Source organism: Struthio camelus, chromosome 23, assembly GCF_040807025.1.
Source record: "Struthio camelus isolate bStrCam1 chromosome 23, bStrCam1.hap1, whole genome shotgun sequence".
Classification (NCBI taxonomy): Eukaryota; Metazoa; Chordata; class Aves; order Struthioniformes; family Struthionidae; genus Struthio; species Struthio camelus.
Genome location: NC_090964.1, coordinates 7,780,022 through 7,789,325, shown reverse-complemented (window position 1 = coordinate 7,789,325; position 9,304 = coordinate 7,780,022).

The following is a 9,304-nucleotide window of genomic DNA, read 5'->3' as shown; positions in this document are numbered from 1 at the left end:
TACCCTGAGCCAAACAAATATGAGGTTGTTTCAGCCTGGAAGTCCAGTAGCTTTATTAGTGTCACATGAACTTATGCTAACAAGCAAAAGCCTGGCACAAATACCAACCACTCTTTTTCTCTGTTTGTCTACTTGATTAGTATAATTTAGTTAGAGATAGTTTTCTTGGCCTGAAAGTAGCTTGAAATCTGTAGCTTCTGAGTCAGATCTAGAGGCGGGTTTGAGTGCCCAAAAGCATCTCTGTTTTTTTCAGCCGTAGCATCTTGTTTATGAAAGATAATGCCTCTCACCACAAATCTTGCCTTGCTTAAGCACACTGTGAAATCTTGCTTCTGCTGGCATCAGCAGGAGCTATAAAGAATAACGCCCATTGCTGCAAATCTTGCCTTGACTAAAACACTGGGAAGTCTCGGTGTCAGTAGGAGTTCTGCACTTCACAGGATTAGAGAAGAATGTCACATCAGTTCCGTAACCCTGACCTGAAAACTTTGGCCTTTTAAAGTATTTGGGTCTTGCTGTCTTGATATTGTTCTCTAAATATGTTCTTCTAAGGAATTTGGTGAAATGTAGGAAAACAATTAATTGATACATTTGCTGACTTGTCCTTGAATATTTTGCTAAAGTAATGGTGACTATTGTCTTTTGGCAGTAAGATACAGGTAACTTAGTGGGAAACTTACTTGCTGTTGTAGTAGTGTCTGCAAGTCCCAGGACCCCCTGGGCTAAGTGCTGTACCAACTCAGAACAAAAGATAATCCCTAACCTAAACAGAGTACAGCTACGGTGAGGTGCCGTATTTTCAATATTTTCATGTAGTTTTTTGCTTCTCATTTGAAAGATATTTGCCTTTAATAATAAAATTCTTGGATTTTCTTTTGTTCAGTCACAGTGACTAAAGTATTCATGCTGTCATAAATATCTGTTTCTTTATATTTGATAATAATGTACTTGTGATGTGAAAAGGATAAGATTAATGGCACATGTAGCAATCCATTGTTTGGCTTCTAATTAGTGAAATTGTGCAGAGGAAATGACAAACGCTCATGCTGGCTGTCACTGTGTAAGCCTGGGATTAAATTCGGAATTAGTGCCATTGTCTCCTGATATGACAAATGAGCTATGCTGACTTAAACCAGATGAACACCTAGAACTTGACTTGGGTCCCTTTTTTTGAAGGTATTTCTAGCAGGATTTCCTAACATTCATTTTCATCAGCAGCAAGTACCATGTGGATCCTGTTATGTAAATAACTGATCCTCCCTGTATCTCTAGCATGCTTACCTCCAAATAAGTTGGTGCAGTAGAGGAATGATGTTCTCCCTGGATGAGGTGCAGATGAAGAGAGTTTTCCTCAAAGTCGAAGAGAGAATCTGTGGCAGAGACCCTGAGTCCTAGGCCAACCCTGTAATCGCCTGGCTTTCCTCCTGGCCGTCAGAGGCTCAGCACTCGCATCTGAGTTGAAGGACATGGAAGGACTTAGCCTGCAGATCAGAGAATATTACAGTTACTTTAACTGTGACAGCTAGGTGCCAGGATTTTGATGAGGCCCAGTGTATTCATTAGAAATTGCTGGTTATTAAAATTAATAATACAGTGAAATTAATTACTGGGAAGAAAAATAATATCCATGTTGATCCATGCATGTGAATGAGAGTAGAGATGCCTTCTGTGGCTCTTCCATCTCTTGCCATTTGTACTGTTTTCCTGGAGGAACTGGGGTTTCCAGTTAATTCGTAGAGTGACAGTTTAATGTATTTATCTGATGTAATTCATTCCCCTCTGCAGGCTCATCTAGAAGCAACAAAGCAGGAGAAAATAACTGCTCAACCACCCCTTAATCCACTAAGAGTAAAGGCAGAGACACTCTGAACTAGCCTGACAGGAATGATAACAGACAGCGCAAACGGCTGGGGGCCCGGGAGGGAAATCTGCCAAGCTTTGGTCCTGTAAGGCACCTAATCCCTTGGTACCTGAGCGCCTTCAGAGCTACTGAAGGTGTTGTGGGACAGAAGATCCTGTTATGCCCATTTCCAGACCCCGATTCCTGATGTGTCGGTTTTTAAGCTACTGATTATAGGGGTGCAGGGCGTGAGATTACAAACTGACTTGGAGCCAGTTTAGGTCTGGGAGTAGGGTTCCCTGGAAGCTCAAGAGTTTGTACCGCTTCAGGACTGCATAAACCATCGTTCTTCCCTTGAGGAAGGGGATTCCTTGCAGATATCCTCAGCGCGCGTGCTTGCACATGCGCGTGTGCGTGTGTGTGTGTGTGTATATGTGTGTGTATAGCAATGCCTGAGACCTTATAAATGTGAGATTCTTTCTGGACATGCTAATTCACTTGAAGCAGGCAGGAAAACTGAGGAAGCAGGACTCACCCAGTAGGTAAATACTGAAAGCTGAAGTACTAGGCAGGAAGGACGTTACTAGATGAATTCCTCTAGAATCATTTTTGGACTCAGTCTTATTCAATATTTTCAGAATGAACAGAAAGGAGTGTGCTGATGAAATCTGCTGCTGACTCCCATCAAAATTATCAAAAGCAGAGGAGGGTCAGGACATCCTGCAGAAAGAATGGTGTGACCTTCAGGACCAGAGCAGTAGAAGTAAGATGACATTCAAAGTACAAAATGCAAAGTCATGCATTCAGGGATTAATAACTAATCAGTTATAAACAGGGACTGTTTAATTTGCAGATAACAAAAGAAGAGAAGGACCTGGGTGTGCTAGGTGATCACAGCACATCTGAGGGCTACGGAGACTAGACAGAAGTAAAACAAAGGCAAATACGATACTAGGATGCACGGGGGGAAGAGTATTACTAGGAGAGCTAGAGAAGTACTAGTGCCTTAGCACAAAGTCTGGGAAGGCTTCATCAGAAATAACGTGTAGAGGTGCAGCCATGCATGGCCAGTGAAAGGTGGGACCGGTTCAGAGGGGGTTCCCAGGACAACCAGCCCACAAAAGCTGGCTCTGTAACCCAGCAAAGACCAGGCTGAGAGGGAATATGGCCGCTCTATATAAACGTATCAGGAAGCCAGCACAAGGAAAATAAGCACTATTTAAGAAGAAAGATAATACTGGCATAAAAGTAAGTGGATGTAAAGTGGCCCTGAGTAAATTTAGACTGACAATGAGGAGACAATTCTGTCCATTAGAGATAACACATTTTGAAGCATTTCAGGAAACTTCAGATCCTTCTTGTGTTGGCAGATTTGCAATGTTCAGGAGGAGAAGCCCAGACAAAACCGCGGATCCAGCTGCCCAGTCTTTAGCCAACAAATTTGGAAATCTAAAATCAATTCCAAACATGTATTGTTTGGCCAGCCTGAATAACAGAATTGGATAGTCTGCGCTAGCTCAGAGACAAAGCACAGTTTGGCCTGTGTTTTTTTTCTCTATGTCTGATCTATTTATCTCCTGTCCTTGGAGAGCATCCCTGTTGATTCTTTAGGAACCCAGAGCTGGATTCTTCTCCCATGTCCCTTTTATCCCATGGCAGTATTGCTGCCTGGCTTATTTGATATCATATGTCCTTACCAAGTCAAGCCAGTGGCTTGTCTGGTGCAGTATCTTTTTTTTCCATCAACAGTCAATGCCTGGTATTTCTGGAGATGGTGAAACCCCTACAGAATGCACCCAACTACTTGAGCAATGCTGTGCATGGGAGGAAAAATTCCTCCCTTGTCCCTAGAGGCCACCAGCTCATGCCCTGAAGCAGGAGGTTTCATTACCCCTATTTTTTCCCTTGGCTTATATGACTGCCAGCGTTATTTGCAGTCATAAAATTTTCCGACTCCAGTTTGAAACCCAGTCAACATTGTTTGTCTCAGTCGTGTTCCTGCGGCTGCAAATTCATCTGCTCTGCTATGCACTGGACACAGCTATTTCCTTTTAGGAGCCCGCCATATGCTGCCCTTTAAATTCACTCAGAGACTGCTTATTCCCACAGATTCTGGCTGAGGGTGCTCAGCACCCTGCAGGATGGAGCTTGCTGCTCAGGGCTGGCCTTACAGTTAGCATGACTTCAAAGAGAGACGCGCAGGTATGGCAAGGAGTCCCAGCTGTGGGACAAATAGCCTCCCCGAGGAGGTGTCACCAAAGCTGTTTGCTTTGCTTGTCACCATGCTCCTGTCAGCAAAGAGTGGAGTTTTTGCAATGCCCTCCATAAGCAGAGCAGCCTTGCTTGAGAGCTCTCTGAATCATCTTTCCATAACACAGGCCAGGGATATTTGACTGTATCCCCACCCATCTTTGCTGCTTTTTAAATGAGCTTTATGCATTTAAAAATCGGGAAGTGAACTCCAGAAATTGTGAGGCTGAGTTAATTTTATGTGTTCTCTTGTTCTAAGTTTAGGGGTTTTTTTCTTCAATAAGCAAGGATGAGAACTTCCTTTTTTTCTTTTCTTTTTACATGAAAGAGACCCTTCCAAAATGAGAGAATTGCAGGCTTGTGAAAGCAAGCCAGCCATGAGTATTAAAATAATCTTGTAAGGATTGTCTAGAAAATTTCTTTTGCCTCATGGTGGATCATCTATCTAGAAACCTATTTGCTTGCAAATTTGAATACAAGGACGTTATGATGGCCGATAAGAAAACACAACTTTGAGTCTATCAGATTACTGCTTTTGTTTGCATCCCAAATTGGGATGAAATGTTGCAATCTCAAAATATTTTGTGCAGTGGTCATTCAGAATATCATTCATCAAAAGTTGAAACGAACTGAAACACTGAAGTTGAAGCAAAATATATCCATAAATCCAAAGTTCATCTTCAGAGGGGTTCAAATTTTCTCTTTAGAATTTCTTTAATTTCTATTGATATGTCCATGTAAAATCTTTTTATTTCAAAGAAAGAATGTTATAGAGAGCAAAATTGTTTATGAAGATGTCCAGGAATGACTACTCTGGTAAAAATGGAAAACATAAGTTACTTCCTCATAACATGGCGTATCTTCTAAGCCAGTTTTGACACTCCTTGTACCAGCTATGTCAGATGAGGGTGCAAACTACTCTGTACTGGACATTTTTCTGGAGTAACCTGCACCAAAGGAAGGCAGCAGGAGGCTATATAAAAGGAAGGGATCCAGAGAACTGAGAATCCAAAGATCTGCTTCCCATCTCTTTCCCGAGTTCTTAGATTTAACAGAGACAGGAACAGAAAGTGCTGTGCAGCTCTCAAGTCGTCATGGCTCTGAGACCAGGACGTGTTCCTCAGTGATAGCAGTTTTGATTATCGTCGCAGAACACTGAGTCCGCAAGAGAGTGCGGGGGTAGGAAGAGAGGCTCGAGACTTAATTAAAGGTAGATGCTTGGTGTACTGGGGTGGAGGCCAAAGCTAGCTCCCTGGGGACTCCTGCTGTGGTGCTGTGATTCTCAAAGCACTGGGTGATTGTGGGGCCTGCCTGGGCTCCAGCTGATAACGGGAGGAAGGCAATTACACACCTGCTGGTGCATCTCTTACAAACAGCTCCAGAGGCTGATTCATGGGCTGGTTTATTTAATGTTTTTTTCCTCCCTCCTTTTAGCATTAGCAGTGACTGAGCCCGCTTGCTTTATTGACAAGAATGAGGAATGCTCAGTTACTATATGAGCATCTACTCTTGAAAAACACGAAATCTGTCAGTGATGCAGGCATAACGTTGGCCACATGGAAGCCTATAAAGAATGATGAATTCAGCAGTTCTGGACTACTATCATCCTGCAACAAGAGAAGGTACTGACAACAGCAGGCAGGCAACTCACAGAGCCTAACAGCTACTCCATCACAGGGCTGTGGCAGCTTTTCCTCTGCTTGGCTCTCATGGGGGAATAGCTGTGCAGACACAGACTGGAGGGCGTTATGCCAAATGGGCCTGATATCTGTGAGAGAAAGTACTTCTGCCTGTGCTGCACCTGAGGCCTTGCTTCGTATTGTTTCCCTCTTTGCTGTCAGCAGAGGAGAGCAGAGTGGTTGTTGTCTTGCCTGCCTTCCTCTTGGCTCTAAATTGGACTCAGTTACCTCAGCTGATCCTTGCTGACAAACACCGGCTTCACCCACACTCAGCTAGCAGGCAGAGAAGTCATTTTCTCCAAGGCCCTGAGGGTCGGGATATGGGGAAGTCTTCACCTTTGCTTGGAGCATGGGGCAGGCACGCTGTCAGCCCTCCACTCTCCCACCATGCTGACATCCTGCAGTGGCAGGGAGACCTCTCTCTACAAGGTGAGTAGTGCCATGCAGCTTTGCTAGGTGAGTCAGGATCATCAGTCATGCTGGGATGGCATCTGGGAAAGGTCTGAGGCCAGGCTGATGCAATCCTGGCAAGTCAAACTGAATCTGACCTCAGCTTTCAGGTCCCCTGAAAAAGGCATGTTTTCATGGTCAAGGACGTGCCAGCCCTCCTAGGAGCAGACTGTAACAAATGCTTGCACTAAAAGGGTGTAAAACAGGCAGAGATTCTGGCCCTCTGTCTTCAGTGGCACGAGCAGGAACAGAAATACCCTGGTACAATGTTATTACTTTCATCAGGACACCACAGATGTGAAGGGGGCCCTGTTAGATTGTTTGCAGAGATAACTCAGAACATGTAAATAAATCCATCCCTGTCTCTCCAGAGATCCCAACTCAGATGTTGCATGCTGTAAACGCTAGCATTTGTAACCGGCATTTACATGATCAGATGGGGAACGGAGGCAGGTTAGTAACAAAGGGTGCAGCTACCTGCCCCACGTACTGTTTCCCAGATCAACAGATTCCTTCACCCCCTGAGGTGCTGGAGTCTTTAATCTAAAGCTCTATGGAGATGCTTTGTACAATTAGCACCTATGCTTATTACTCCCTCTTGCTCCACTCTTACCCCAAAGCTTTCTAGATAAAAGGGAAGACTTTTAAAGCTCAAAGCTCTCTGGCAGTTTCCTACTTCGTGCAGTTTTAGCCCTCCTCTCCTCTCCCAGCTCCTTTCCCCATGGTTCTGAGACTCTCACAGATTTTTGTTTGTAGTTTTTCTTTTTCACGGTGAATTCAAACTCTCCTTTCCCCTCTTAGGATTATCCATAATTCTGTCTCCTGCACATCCATCTAGCCATCCTTGCAACTTTTTTCCTCTTTCTTTTTTTAGCACCTTTCTCCATCCACACGCTCAGGTAGTTATCTTTTTCCCCCACTGGGTGGCTGGCTTCTCATCTGTTTATTTGCAAAACTGAATGGAGGTCTTCCAAGAAGAGATATTTTCATTTGATTTCCAGCAGTCCTGGCTCCAAAGAGTGGCACAAACTTAACAGAAGGAAGCTTTTAGGAGATTTTTTTCTTTTAGTTGTTATCTTGGCTCTGCCAGTCTCTCGTTCTGTGCTCTTGGGCAAGACACTTCACCTTTGAGCCTATTTTCTCCAGTTATCAAGGGACATAATCAGATGGGTTTGTAAATCTCCCAGGGATGCTGTAAGGATTAATTAGATGGTCCCTGTAGAGCACTTGCCAATATGCAACTTTCTGTGGCTAAACTAACTGTTATGGTCTGGAGCAAAAGTATGCTGGAGTAAATCCTTGCTGTTCCTAGGAAGCTGGGAAAGTGTATGATATGTGCAACTACTGCAGTGCTGGGGAAGCAAAAGGATGGCGATCAATTGTTGTTAACCACGGAGTCCTAGGGGACTTTCATTGCTTATAGTAGGGCTGCAATGGAAACTGAGAAAAGGCTTGTTTGTCATTTGTTTTAAGCTTATTATGTAGAGAAGACTGGAAAACTTATAGAGGTCCTTGTCAAAAAAGGTTGAAAACCACGGATGGGTAGAAATGGGTCAACACTAGGGTGGAAGAAGTCAACAAAGACTTGCTCAAACTTTCATGTGAGTTCCTTTGTGACTGTACACCTGTGGGGTATTCTAGGGATGGGTCAGCTCCCAAGAATAATCCTGGAACTAGTGAATTTTAAGGAGCTCTGATTTTAATTCATATAGTTTAGTTTCTGTGGTTTACATCAAAAGACACCAAAATGCTGGGAAAACCTCTGGAGCAGCCACACCTCAGTTTGGAGAAGGGCAGTTCATTCACACCTACTTCAGTGCTCTTCCTTTTAAGCTATATTAATTGTTTTAATAAACAGAACAGTTTTCTTTCTAGAGCGTTCTGGTCTTTTAGCTACTAGTCAGTTAAGCAGTGTCCCCATGTACTATGAAATTGTCTATCCCTTGTTATTTCTAATTGGACTCTATTTATAGATTTTCACGTAGTCTGAGATGGGCAAGGACAAGAAGATTTATTGGAGCCCTCAGAGCTTCCAAAATCCTACAGTTTGCAGCTGTATACCCAAATTGGTTAGATGGCCATGAAAACAGGGAATTAGATGGCTAGTTACCTGATTTGCCTGCACAAACTGACATTTGCATGTGCAAATGCAGCTTCTTAGAGATGTAACTGCTTAGGCATCTTTTAAAAAATTCTTTTAAAAATATTCAGTCAATTTCTTCTGCCACTTTCACTTGCTGCAAATCAGGGTCAGTCCAATTAAGTTAGTGAAGGTGCCTCAATGAAAACTAGTATGAGCAAGAAGAGAATCAGGTTTATTGGCTGTGTGATGGTTTTCACTAGAGAAAAAGTCAATGTGCATAGCGCTGGGATAGTTGACTCTACTGCATATTTGAGATATTTCCCATCCTAAGTATAGGAAATGCTTGAGCAAAATCAACAACAGTGTAGTCAGCATGCATTTCTCTTTAGATGCCACCACTATAGCAGTGTGTTGTGCTGATGGAGTGAATTCCAGATGGAGCTTGGAGAAGTGATGATTAATTTCCAGCAGTTCCAAAGAGGAAATTATACTTGTTAAATCAATCGAGGCAAATTTCAGCTCTTGCATAAAAGACACCCTAATTGCATTGGTGAATTTAGAATGAACTGCAGTACAATGTGCAGGAAGTTCACACACCCCTTGTACTATCATTAATGATTGCAAAAGAGCCTGAAATGTTTACTCACTCGGCCAATAACATGTTTGTGTTCGCTCTTTTTTTCCCCCCGACCTTATTTAATTGCAAAGGGAAGGGGGCAAGTGTATAACTAAATACAAGCCCTCCTGTGCTTCAGATCAGCTTGTCTTGAAATGGAAAGATGCATCAGATAAATCCTTGGCTGATGTTGCTGGGTATTGTTGCCCCACAGCAGTGCAAACAGCTGCCTAGAGCTAGTGTAAAATCTGCAGTTAAGCTCCAGTGATGACACCAGTTTACTCCAGCTGAAGATCTGCTCCCTGTGTCTAGGTCTGTGCTTGGGAACATCAGTCATAGTTTGTTCTTATTTTCAGCCTGCCCTACTTTGTGCAGTCATTAATCAC